At 46.1% G+C, this 14212-nt stretch overlaps 1 pseudogene; it reads right to left on the reverse strand.

Moving 5' to 3' along the window:
* The window catches only part of LOC136196407 (serine/threonine-protein phosphatase 2A regulatory subunit B'' subunit gamma pseudogene), a 37802-nt pseudogene that overhangs the window by 21631 nt on the left and 1959 nt on the right, over positions 1-14212 (reverse strand).

The raw sequence follows: 14212 nt of genomic DNA on the forward strand, positions 1-14212 counted from the left end.
GAAAGCAAAAGGCAAAAGGGAGAAGGCAAAAGGAAAAAGGGAGAAGGCAAAAGGCAAAAGGGAGAAGGCAAAAGGCAAAAGGAGAAAGCAAAAGGCAAAAGGGAGAAGGCAAAAGGCAAAAGGGAGAAGGCAAAAGGCAAAAGGAGAAAGCAAAAGGGAAAAGGGAGAAAGCAAAAGACAAAAGGCAAAAGGGAGAAACCAAAAGGCAAAAGGAAAAAGGCAAAAGGGAGAAGGCAAAAGGCAAAAGGGAGAAGGCAAAAGGCAAAAGGGAGAAAGCAAAAGGCAAAAGGGAGAAGGCAAAAGGCAAAAGGGAGAAGGTAAAAGGCAAAAGGAGAAAGCAAAAGGCAAAAGGAAGAAGGCAAAAGGCAAAAGGGAGAAGGCAAAAGGCAAAAGGGAGAAAGCAAAAGGCAAAAGGAGAAAGCAAAAGGCAAAAGGGAGAAAGCAAAAGGCAAAAGGGAGAAGGCAAAAGGCAAAAGGGAGAAGGCAAAAGGCAAAAGGGAGAAGGCAAAAGGCAAAGGAGAAAGCAAAAGGCAAAGGGAGAAGGCAAAAGGCATAGGAGAAGGACAAATTGTCCTAGGACAAATTGTCCCCAGGACAAATTGTACCTGGACAAATTGTCCCAGGACAAATTGTCCCAGGACAAATTGTCCCCAGGACAAATTGTCCCCAGGACAAATTTAGAAACGAATTAGAGACCCCTCAATAACTAAAACTCTACCTACATCACATACCTTTGATCCCTCGATAGTCGTCCTTCCTCCTGATCACTTTTCCGTCCTTCCCACTCGCGTCCCTTGTTCATAGCCTTCTTCCTTACACTCTTCCACATCTAGAAAACGAATTAGAAACTCCTTAATTACTAAAACTCTACCTCCATCACATGCCGTCGATCCCTTGATATTCCTTCATCTTCTTGATTGCTTGTTCCTCCTTCTCCCTCGCGTCCCTTGCTCTTGTCCTCGTTCCTCCCATTCCTATGCACCTAAAAAAACTAATTAGAAATCATCCAACATAAAAAACTCTACCTCCATCACATACCGTCGATCCCTTGATATTCCTCCTTCTCCTTGCTCGCTTGTTCCTCTTCTCCCTCGCGTCCCTTGGTCTTGTCCTCGTTCCTCCCATTCCTATGCACCCCCCCCAAAAAAACTAATTAGAAATATGTAACACAATTAGGACCCAATATATACCTATGAGTATTGACTCTGCCCTAACACTGCCCCTAAAATAGACGGCCCCGACAGTAAATTTGATGAACCGGGAGAGATTTAACAGCAATACTACGTCGAGAACCACGATTAGGACCCGAATACGCGAAATAGACGCCTAAAACCACTCGACTCCCACGAGACGAATCGATCTCCCCTCCCGGGCCCCCAATTTCCTCCGCGCAACGCCAACAAACCCTCGTGAAAGCTCGTAACATCACCGAGAAGCGCCGAAAACCAAAAAAACCGACGAGAGAGCGAATAAACGCGAAGATAACACCTCCGAACGTACACAGAGCCCCCGTAACGCGATCGCGAGCAACGAGAAGCACGTAAAAACGTTCATAACCTTTCGCGATTGTACATCTTCCCCTCCTTTCATCGCGGTCGCCCCGTTTTGAGCCGGTTTCAGTCATCCCAGCGCAATGACTGAAAATGCAGTTCCCGTATATCAGCAACCTGAATAAACATTCTTCGCATATATTGAAAAATACGAACACGATCTCGCACACTGTCACACATGCACAGAAAAAAATTAGACAACCTAGAGCGCGAAAAACCCGAAAATTTTCGCGGCCCGGTTCCTAATAGGGGCCCCATTTTCATCTAATATTTCTTTGCTTATTTTTAGCTGGAAATCACTCGATAGAGCTCTTCTCTAATAAAGAAAAATGTTTTCAAAGCTGCCTTAGCTTTTAAAAGAGCGAAATTTTCTCGGCTCGGTTCCTAATGGGCGCCCCGTTTTCATCTAATAATTATTTGCTTATTTTATGCTGGAAATCAGTCGATAAAGCTCTTCTCTAATTCAGAAAAATGTTTTCAACACTGCTATAGCTTTTAAAACAGCGAAATTTTCGCGGGCCGGTTCCTAATGGGGACCCCAATTTCTTCTAAAAAAATTTTGCGTATTTAACGTTGTGAATCAGAAGAACGATGTCTTATTCATTTGAATGCACATGCTTTTATTTGAATGCACATGTTTTCATTTGAATCCACAGGGCCTCAAGTAAGTGCACAGGCTCTAAATTAATGCACAGGCTTTCATTTGAATGCACAGGCTTTCATTTGGATTCACATGCTTTCATTTGAATGCACAGGCTTTTATTTGAATGCACATGTCTTCATTTGAATCCACAGGGCCTCAAGTAAGTGCACAGACTCTCAATTGAATGCACAGGCTTTCATTTGAATGCACAGGCTTTCATTTGAATGCGCATGCTTTCATTTGAATGCACAGGCTTTCATTTGAATACACAAGCTTTCATTTTGAATGCACATGCTTTCATTTGAATGCACAGACTTTCATTTGAATACACAAGCTTTCATTTGAATGCACATGCTTTCATTTGAATGCACAGGCTTTTATTTGAATGCACATGTTTTCATTTGAATCCACAGGGCCTCAAGTAAGTGCACAGGCTCTCAATTGAATGCACAGGCTTTCATTTGACTGCACAGGCTTTCATTTGAATGGACAGGCTTACATTTGAATGCACAGGCTTTCATTTGAATGCACATGCTTTCATTTGAATGCACAGGATTACATTTGAATGCACAGGCTTTCATTTGAATGCACATGCTTTCATTTGAATGCACAGGCTTTTATTTGAATGCACATGTTTTCATTTGAATCCACAGGGCCTCAAGTAAGTGCACAGGCTCTCAATTGAATGCACAGGCTTTCATTTGACTGCACAGGCTTTCATTTGAATGGACAGGCTTACATTTGAATGCACAGGCTTTCATTTGAATGCACATGCTTTCATTTGAATGCACAGGATTACATTTGAATGCACAGGCTTTCATTTGAATGCACATGCTTTCATTTGAATGCACATGCTTTCATTTGAATGCACAGGCTTTTATTTGAATGCACATGTCTTCATTTGAATCCACAGGGCCTCAAGTAAGTGCACAGGCTCTCAATTGAATGCACACGCTTTCATTTGAATGCACAGGCTTTCATTTGAATGCACAGGCTTCCATTTGAATGCACAGGCTTTCATTTGAATACACAGGCCTTCATTTGAATGCACAGGCTTTCATTTGAATGCACATGTTTTCATTTGAATCCACAGGGCACTTACTTGAGTCCCTGTGGATTCAAGTGCATTCAAATAAAAGCATGTGCATTCAAATGAAAGCATGTGCATTCAAATGAAAGCCTGTGCATTCAAATGAAAGCCTGTGCATTCAATTGAGAGCCTGTGCACCTACTTGAGGCCCTGTGGATTCAAATGAAAACATGTGCATTCAAATAAAAGTTTGTTCATTCAAATGAAAGCATGTGCATTCAAATGAAAGCTTGTGTATTCAAATGAAAGCCTGTGCATTCAATTAAAAGCCTGTGCATTCAAATGAAAGCCTGTGCATTCAAATGAAAGCCTGTGAATTCAAATGTAAGCCTACCGGAGGAGTACGTACACCGCCTGACGGAATATATATACTGCCTGCAGGCGGAGAACGAACACCGCCTGACGAAATATATATACCGCCTGCCGGAGGAGTACGTACACCGCCTGACGGAATATATATACCGCCTGCAGGCGGAAAACGAACAACGCCTGACGGAATAAATATACCGCTTGCAGGCGGAGTACAAACACCGCTTGACGGAATATATATACCGCCTGCCGGAGAAGTACGTACACCGCCTAACGAAATACATATATACCGCCTGCCGGCAGAGTACGAACACCGCCTAACGAAATATACATACCGCCTGCAGGAGGAAAACGAACAACGCCTGACGGAATGTATATATACCGCCTGCACGCGGAGTACGAACAACGCCTGACGGAATATATATACCGCCTGCCGGCGGAGTACGAACAACGCCTGGCGGAACATATATACAGCCTGCAGGCGGAGAACGAACAACGCCTGACGGTATATATGTACCGCCTGCAGGCGGAGTACGAACACCGCCTGACGGAATATATATACAGCCTGCAGGCGAAATACGAACAATGCCTGACGAAATATATATACCGCCTGCCGGCGGAGTACGAACATCACCTGACGGAATATATATACCGCCTGCCGGAAGAGTACGTACAACGCCTGATGGAATATATACACCGCCTGCAGGCGGAGAACGAACAACGCCTGACGAAATATAAATACCGCCTGTCGGAAGAGTACGTATATATATATATACCGCCTGCAGGAAAAGTACGAACATCGCCTGACGGTGTATATACCGCGTTCGGGAAGGGTACGAACAACGACTGACGGAATATGCATACCGCCTACCGTAGGAGTAAGAACAACGCCTAACGAAATATTTATACCGCCTGCCGGAGAAGTACGAACACCGCCTGACGGAATATATACACCGCCTGCTGGAGGAGTACGAACACCGCCTGACGGAATATATATACCGCTTGCAGGCGGAGTACGAACAACGCCTGACGGAATATATATACCGCCTGCAGGCCGAGTACGAACAACGCCTGACGGAATATGTACACCGCCTGCAGGCGGAGAACGAACAACGCCTGACGAAATATATATACCGCCTGCAGACGGAGAACGAACAACGCCTGAGGGAATATATATACCGCCTGCCGGAAGAGTACGTACACCGCCTGACGGAATATATACACCGCCTGCTGGAGGAGTACGAACACCGCCTGACGGAATATATATACTGCCTGCAGGCGGAGTACGAACACCTCCTGACGAAATATATATACCGCCTGTAGGCGGAGAACGAACACCGCATGAGGGAATATATATACCGGCTGCACGCGGAGTACGACGAAATCGAATAAGGAGAATAGGAGAATAGAGACTTACGCATCGGGTCTACCATAACCCTGTGAAGCGTGAGCCTGAACAAATCCTCCCTCGCTCGTCGTAAGAAAAAATCCTCGACTCCTACACACAGGTAAGAACATTTAATTCGTTTCCAATTTTTGAGTCTTGAGTTTAAACTCGTTGTGTAGGCTTTACCACAACGGCTGTCCGTCTGACTAGCTCCGAGCCTTAGAGAGCACCTGAATCCAAAAATAAAAAACGGAAAGACAAGCACCCCAACGAGCCAGTCATACTTTTTACGTTGTCGACAAGCCAATCGGCGGAGGCACTGAAATCTCCTTTCGTTCGAATCAACGCTTCTAGACGCGGAGAGTAGCCAAGCTGCTTGAGCCTCTTCAGCTTGAGATCTATACACAGAGCACTGTCAGATAGATGTATTTGCTCAATTCTATAAAATTTTCACCGTCAACGTCGTCGTTTTCTTCTTCGTCTTCCGACGAGATGTCATTGGAAAAGATTCCGCGTCCTTCCAGTTGGCTTTTAAAGCTAGACGCGATGGAGAGAAAGAGCTCAAGATCGCGGTAGCACAAGCGAATATTGACATCCCTTTGAAAGAAAATCTAGCAAAGAGAAAATGAAGCTGTGCTACGTACACAGATACAAACGCTATGAGGTGTAGAGAGAAGTGAGGCCCCCTTTCGCCACGTGGCTGCTACAAGGTCAAAAACGCGTTGTTTGACCCCTAGAAGGTCAAAAGACGCGTTCTTTCGACTAATAGAATCTTTTTGAAAAAGAAAAAAACGACACCCAGTATCAAACCTCACGGAAGACGGTGCTATGGAGGAGATATCAGAATGCCTCGCTCTCGTCATTACTAGGAAGGCTTTGCGACCAAGCCCTTGTCAAGTGAGGAAATTGACCAGCCACCAGGCATAATGGTCACACCTTGGGGAGAGTTACCTGCTCCCTTCTATCCTAGCTCTGAGAACTCTGATTGTTGATGTACGAGCTGGCTATTTATACTCGAGAGGGCGGAGCCTCGTTTGTACCGCAACTTGACAGCACGAAAACGCTCGTCGTTTCGACTCGGAAACCGATGCGAATCGACTGAAAATTTGATTCTGCTACCGCTTCGAGCAAAATGACGCCGCGATTCGGTTTCTATACGCGAGAAAACGGTGAACGAAGGAGGAGCTAACAGAAAATGACATCATTGTATGACATCATTGTCTGATGTAAGAGGATACGCACTACGCTACGAAACTCGTCCTAAGACTCCTAACTACAAGCAAAAGCACGAAATCGGTTACGGAGAGAATTCTATTTCGTTCTAGAATCGGTCGGTTGCTATATGGACGCGAAAAGCGAACGTAAACGTGCAGTGACGTTGTGCTTGGTCAGCAAAAGTCAAGCAAGATGTCTGCCGGCTCTCGAACAAACTGAGCGAACGTTGGCGAGCAATCTTTAGCGTTTCTCTGACTTTCGGCGAGCCTTTGACTACAGTATATGCTCGCATTCGCGATCTGAAAGAGAATCGCTCTCAAACGCACGGCAATATGGCCGCCGCTTTCACTGAGCAGATCTCTTTGCTCGTCGTTTCACTGCAGAAACACGAACGAGGGGGTTGGTAGAAAAATCGGAGAGACGCGAGACACCCTTTATATCGGGTAAGGTTAGGAGAGTACTCTCGTAGACCAATCGTTCTCTACCTACGACGTATAGAATCGGCTATTGTGGGGGGAGGGGGGAGGGACAGAGAAAATCTATGCTCGGGGCCAAAGGTGCTTTAATTAATTAATTAATTAAAACGTTTGAACTGTACCTCTAAATCCGGTAATGATTCGTGCAATATCATTTCCTAAGCAGCACGAAAACAATTCGATTTCCGACAGAGTCATCGACAAGCCTCGCTTCGTCGTTTCCAAAACGTTTGACGTCATTACCAACGTCCACTTCTGAAAGAAAACTCGCTGTTTTAGTTAGGCTCTCAAACAGATATCTTACCTTCAGTATCATAGCGTTGCAATCTCTCTCATTCGCATTCTGAACGACAACGAAGTCTGTTCGAGTGACACTCATGCTAATATCCAACGATTTCTTGGGCTTTTCGACGAAAGTCACTACTGGACGATCTTCTTTCGCCGCAGCCTGATAGTCAACTTCATCAACGTCGACGTCGATCGTCCCTCGTGCTCTCGCTCAACTTCTCCAGCAAGCTAACGGCGAGCAGCCAGTCGACGATGACGTACAGTCGAGCTCGCTGCAAAACGATCGTCGCCTTGTCGCGCTTCTCCGACATCGAGAACGATATTTCCAACTGGGGAGTCGAGCTCGAACCCGTCGGATCGTTGAGACTGAGAATTTCCGTGAACACGTTCGCCGTAGACGCCGTCTCGACGGATCCGACTTGACGTACGTCGTTTGCAGTGAGCGCCATTGAGACAAATTGACAGTTTTGGATTGATTGGAATGGGTTTTGACGTGCAATTGGGATCGTTCGAGGTTCAATTCAGCCAGAGAGACGCGAGCGGATTCCGTTCCGAGAAGGGCGAGCTCGTGCGTGACGACGAGCTCGACACTGACATTCACTAGAGTCTTCGTCAAATCGACGACAACCCAACTGCCGTCAAAGCTCGGCTAAATAGATCGAAGCTCAAAAAGAATAACAGATATTGCATGGGGGTCATCTTACCTGCAAAACAGGATCGACAACTTTACCCTCTGGCCGTTTGAATTCGGACATGGGTTCGCCAATATTGTGATAAACCATATCCTTCATGAGATCGTACTGCCACTTGTCGACAAGAGAGTGCACAGTGGATAGCTGTCCGTCAATAAGAAACTCTGGTGCTATACCATAAAAAAAACAACTACATGTAGAATTTCTCATTTCTTGACTACGACTTTCGTACTGTTCTTGCTTAGATCCTTGCGAAGATTTCGTTCTATCTTTAAATTTAGTTGGCACTTGTCAGCCAATACGCGCCCGCCTCGTCTCTCAAACCGGCCGACCTTGACTCTCGCTCATTTTCCGAGCCGTGAAAACGTTTAGGTCTGACAGCGACAAGTCGATGAAGTCCAAGAGACACGGACCCCTAAATCGTCCTTTCATCCACGATCGATGCTCTTTGGCGGCGTCAGTTGACGTCAGCGGTACTTTTTCCGTCATCGCATATCCGCACGTCGTAGGCTCGGCCGTCGAAGTCGACCCACCTCGCTTCGTCGCTTTCGAATTCAACGTCGATTCGTCGTCGGCGAAAAGAAATCGATTCGTGTCGCTTTCAAGTGTCCCAATTCCAAGACGATGACGTCGGTCGACGAAGAACTGCGAGGAAAGGCGATCTCCGGTCGATCGATCTTGATGTCGAGAGCGTTCCTAGGTGAACGAGTGGGACCCTGCATGGTAGTCGAGATTATTACCGGCGTCGGCTTTCATGCGCTGATACGCATCCATCATTTGAACGAAGTGCTCACAAAAGGCAATCGTTCCCTTGAGAAAGCGCTGCGTATGAACGTATCGCACCTTCGGCGCTTCGAGCTCGACGCGAGATCCCAGTCCGGTTCCGCGTACTTGGTGATGGCGAAAACGAAGGGACGATCCGTCGTTCCGAAACGCTCGACGTAGACGATACGGAACCGCCTCAAAAAAAAAAAACTATAATGAATAAAGTTGTACCGGTGACGTGAAGCGATTTAAAATTCGCATTAGAGACCAAATTTTAAAATTCGCATTAGAGAGAGATTTCTAAAATTCGCTTTGGAAAGCGCGAAACGAATTGAATTGAAGACACTTGCTCACAAAAGTGGGCGTTACCAGCACATTTTATCCGCGAGTGGCTTTTGCCCGTTATTTGCTTCAAAACTGTTTTGCTCGTTATTTTGCTTCAAAACTGTAAAATCGCCCGTTACGCTTCAAAACTGTAAATTTGCTTGTTATTTTGATTCAAAACGGTAAATTTGCTTGTTATTTTGCTTCAAAATTGTTTTGCCTCTTATGTTCCCGCAGCTACTCTTTATGCGCGAGCGGCGTTCCATGCGCCTGAACAGCAAGCGCCGCTCGCGCGCAACGAGGGAGACACTTGCACCCAAAAAGTAGGCGTTCCCACCGCTACTCTTTATGCGCGAGTGACGTTCCTTGCGCCCGAACCGCAAGCGCCGCTCGCGCGCAACGAGGGAGACACTTACTCTTTATGCGCGAGTGACGTTCTTTGCGCCCGAACTGCAAGCGCCGCTCGCACGCAACGAGGAAGACACTTGCACACAGTTTTGAAGCAAAATAACGGGCAAAACGGTTTTGAAGCAAAACGACAAGCAAATTTACACTTTTGAAGCAAAATAACGGGAAAAACGGTTTTGAAAATGACAAGCAAATTTACAGTTTTGAAGCAAAATAACGGGCGCAAATTTACAGTTTTGAAGCAACAGCCATGCCTATCAAAAGTGGGAGACTGTTGCGCCATTACTATGTGCGAGTGGCGTTCCATGCGCCTGAACCGGAAGCGCCATTGGCGCGCAATTACAGACACTTGCCTATCAAAAGTGGGCGCCCCCTTTGGAATATGCAATAATAGCTATGCATATATTTGAGTACTGTAGGTCTTAAGTGCCTCTACTCGTCCTGACACTAGTTTTACAGGGTCGTGTATGCCTCTACTTTTCAAAAATTGCTGTACATTTTTTATAAAAGTGTAGGTCTTGACCCGTACACATGCATAGGCACTCAAGACCTACACTTTCCATTATTTTACTTCGTAGTAATTTTACCTCGTTTACCTAATTTTACATTGTCGGTAATTTTAATCGTTTTTACCATAGTAAACTACGTATTGACTGGCGCTGAGAGCCCTCTCTACTTGTCTATACGGACTGGCGCTGAGGTCCTCTACCTTCTACCTTTCCTATATGCCCAAGGATCTTTTATGGTACCGTACCTGATGACGTTGTTTGTTATGACGATGCAATTAGCTGTCGAAAACGATCGCGACGCAAGACTGCATTGATTTCTCGTTAGGCGCTCAAAGTGACCCGGGGTCGTTGTGCTGCGGAAAATGGTACATCACCTTCAATGGAACCGAATGCACGTCCCCCGACACCATCGAAGGAATCGTGCACGTCAACGATAACAAAAACAATCCGATGAGCACGGTCGTCATCGTCAGATCACCGGCATTTGCGAGAATCTGCCCGCCGGGGGGAGGCCTCCGCAATCTTGTTCGGCACGATCTTTAGAGGATTCAAAGCCCAATTTGTAGGGTGATTCACGTCAAACAATTTGACGTCATCACCCGAGAGTTATTGGAACCGATGATGTTTTGCAGAATCTTTTTACGCAGTATTTTCTTGACTATGAGAAGACTCTGATTTATCTTGTCACTTCCTGAGCTCCTTTCTTGGCCTTGGTCAATTTGATGCGGGTATATCTTTTCCTCACCACATCTAGCTTTTCTCATAATAACGTCCACTTTCTAAATTTAGAGAATTACGTAACCACTGACTTCCCCAAGAATCTCACTTCGTTTAGAACTGAGATGTTATTGTACAGTTTTTCAATGAGGTCCGTCGCTTTGAGGCATTTCTTTCTTCGGTTTTGGCTCCTCAGTCCATTCTCATAGGCAAAACAGCTAGGAGCCCTTCAGGACGGAGTCAAGAAAAATGCTGAGTCAATCTCTAACGGCTTCCCACGCTCAACCGTTATTGTTTCATTTTTGCCTGCAAAAACGCTTCTCCTGTCCACAGATACCTCCTGCCAATTTGCAAGTGTACTTTCCTGCGTCGGTCATTTGAACGTCATTTATTCCAAACCTGCCACCGTGTATTTTCATCTCAATCAGGGACTTCAACGCGTCGCCATTCTGTTTGTCTGTCAGAGGACAACACTTAACCAATAACGTAGCTTAGAACAGAACGATTTACCTGCTCGAGTCTTATGGGAGAAGTTTGCGATGAAAGCAAAAGTAATCAGAAAAGTTCGGTCTTTGAAGACGCCTTAGGTTCATCTTGTTCGCTTCAGCGCTTCAGCTTAATCAAGTTCGCCAGAGAGAGTCTCGATTTGTCGAAGTTTGGAGACTCTCTGTCTCTCGGCGCACGCGAGTGATCACGTTCGCGTAACACCTCCATGCATAAATTTGAACTAAGGATTCGACATGAAGTCATTGCTGGAGACGGACAACAAAGGAAAGTCGTGTCAATGGTAGTTACTCGCTCTCGTCTCCAGCCAAAGGAGAAACAATCAATTACGTTCTTCGCCAGAAACTTCCTTTATATATACATATATAGATTGCAGAGTCTTTCCCATGTTGTCAACGGCGTTGTACACGCCAAGGAGAAAATCCCGGCCCGGATTTTCATTGTTCCAATTTTCAGACAGTGCGCCGCCCAATAGGCGTCGTCTCGGTTGGAATTTTGAGCTTTCTTTAGAATTGAATCGATAAATTTGCTTTTACCGCACAAGGGTGGTTCCATCGCACGAAAAACGTTTGGCTAAACGAGAGTGATGACGTCGCAAACGATCTCGATTTGCTTATCTGTTTGAAATATGTACAATACACAGATAATGACGCTCCAGTTTGTAAAGCAGCTAAAGAAGTCACCATGCAATAGAACCAAGACATTTCGCTATCAGGTACGTACCTCCAGGGTTCGAGAAATGGCTCCCATGCGCCCACGTTTTTGCTGTAGTAGTTCCCTAGCATCGTCACGGAAAACTTGCCGCTTCCGCGATTTAGGAGTCTGTAGTGGAAATGCGCTTTTTTTCATTGCTATTTCTATAAGAGGAGTGTCGCTCTCGTCGCAGTCGTCGATGAGGGTGAACAGTAGAGACCCGCAACGAATCTAGAAACGAAACTTTTTAGACCGCGACACGACATTCTGAGCCATATTTCTACGCCCAACTTCAACGCTAGCCGCCTCGATTTTGAATCGTTTTTCCGACTCCGATTTTTCGTCATCGACGACGTCAACCAATTTGGCTTGTTCGTCGTCGTAAGCGTTGTCGACAAGCCAATCGGCGGAGGCATTGAAATCTTCTTTCGTTCGAATCAACGCTTCTCGGCAGAGACGCGCAGAGTATAGCCAAGCTGCTCGAGTCTCTTCAGCTTGAGATCAATACATAGAGCACTGTCACATGTATTTGGTCAATTCTATGAGATTTTCACTGTCAACGTCGTCGTTTTCTTCTTCGTCTGCCGACACAATGTCATTGGAAAAGATTCCGCGTCCTTCCAGTTGGCTTTTAACGCTAGACGCGATGGAGAGAAACGCTATGAGGTGTAGAAAGAAGTGAGGCCCCCTTTCGCCACGTGGCTGCTACAAGGTCAAAAACGCGTTGTTTGACCCCTAGAAGGTCAAAAAACGCGTTCTTTCGACTAATAGAACCTTTTTTAAAAAGAAAAAAAACGACACCCAGTATCAAACCTCACGGAAGACGGTGCTATGGAGGAGATATCAGAATGCCTCGCTCTCGTCATTACTAGGAAGGCTTTGCGACCAAGCCCTTGTCAAGTGAGGAAATTGACCAGCCACCAGGCATAATGGTCACACCTTGGGGAGAGTTACCTGCTCCCTTCTATCCTAGCTCTGAGAACTCTGATTGTTGATGTACGAACTGGCTATTTATACTCGAGAGGGCGGAGCCTCGTTTGTACCGCAACTTGACAGCACGAAAACGCTCGTCGTTTCGACTCGGAAACCGATGCGAATCGACTGAAAATTTGATTCTGCAACCGTTTCGAGCAAAATGACGCCGCGATTCGGTTTCTATACGCGAGAAAACGGTGAACGGAGGAGGAGCTAACAGAAAATGACATCACTGTATGACATCATTGTCTGATGTAAGAGGATACGCACTACGCTACGAAACGCGTCCTAAGACTCCTAACTACAAGCAAAAGCACGAAATCGGTTACGGAGAGAATTCTATATCGTTCTAGAATCGGTCGGTTGCTATTTGGACGCGAAAAGCGAAGGTACAGTGACGTTGTGCTTGGTCAGCAAAAGTCAAGCAAGATGTCTGCCGGCTCTCGAACGAACTGAGCGAACGTTTGCGAGCAATCTTTAGCGTTTCTCAGACTCTCGGCGAGCCTTTGACTTCACTATATGCTCGCATTCGCGAACTGAACGACGAGCGAGAGAATATCGCTCTCAAACGCACGGCAATATGGCCGCCGCTTTCACTGAGCAGATCTCTTTCCTCGTCGTTTCACTGAAGAAACACGAACGAGGGGTTGGTAGAAAAATCGGAGAGACGCGAGACACCCGTTATATCGGTTAAGGTTAGGAGAGTACTCTCGTAGACCAATCGTTCTCTACCTACGACGTATAGAATCGGCTATTGTGGGGGGAGGAGGGAGGGAGAGAGACAAACTATGCCTATAATTCGGGGCCAAAGGTGCCTTAATTAATTAATTAAAACGGTACCTCTAAATCAGGTAATAATTCGTCGCTCCCTTGCTTCGCCTGCTTGCCTGGCTCGAGACTGATGGCGAGTTCAGCCGGATCAATGATAGAGAGTGCAGTATCGTCTTCATTTCCTAAGCAGCACGAAAAAATTCGATGTCCGACAGAGTCCTTCGTAGTTTCCAAAACGTTTGACGTCATTACCAGCGTCCACTTCAGAAAGAACACTCGCCGTTTTCGTTAGGCTCTCATATCTTACCTTCAGTATAATAGCGTTGCAATCTCTCTCATTCGCATTCTGAAAGACAACGAAGTCCGTTCGTATCCAACGGTTTCTTGGGCTCTTCGACGACAGTCAGCATTGGGCGATCTTCTTTCGTCGCAGCCTGATAGTCAACTTCATCAACGTCGACGTCGTCCCTCGTGCTCTCGCTCAACTTCTCCAGCAAGAAATCCTTAACGGCGAGCAGCCAGTCGACGATGACGTACAGTACAGTCGAGCTCGGTGCAAAACGATCGTCGACCGGACAGCTTTTTGTAGCCGTCTCGCATTCTGACGATCGCGTCGACGCCGGAAATGGCGGCACGGGCGAGCTGGTAGTCGTATTTGTTCATCGTCAGACTGAGAGAAGCGATGCGAAGGTTTTCATATTAGATGGTTTATATGCTAAGGAGGTATATGCTGCAATGGGGCCCCCCCTCTACGTTGCACGTCACTTGCACTCCTGTGGCTCACAGCAGAGCTAATTGATTAACTTACCTTAAGAAATCCGTAAGTAGCTGGACGTCTTTGTTCCCCCCCTTCTGTTGCTTATCACAAAGATGGCATCTAAGTAGTTGAGCATGAT

The sequence above is a fragment of the Oscarella lobularis genome, chromosome 1, assembly GCF_947507565.1.
Source record: "Oscarella lobularis chromosome 1, ooOscLobu1.1, whole genome shotgun sequence".
Lineage (NCBI taxonomy): Eukaryota > Metazoa > Porifera > Homoscleromorpha > Homosclerophorida > Oscarellidae > Oscarella > Oscarella lobularis.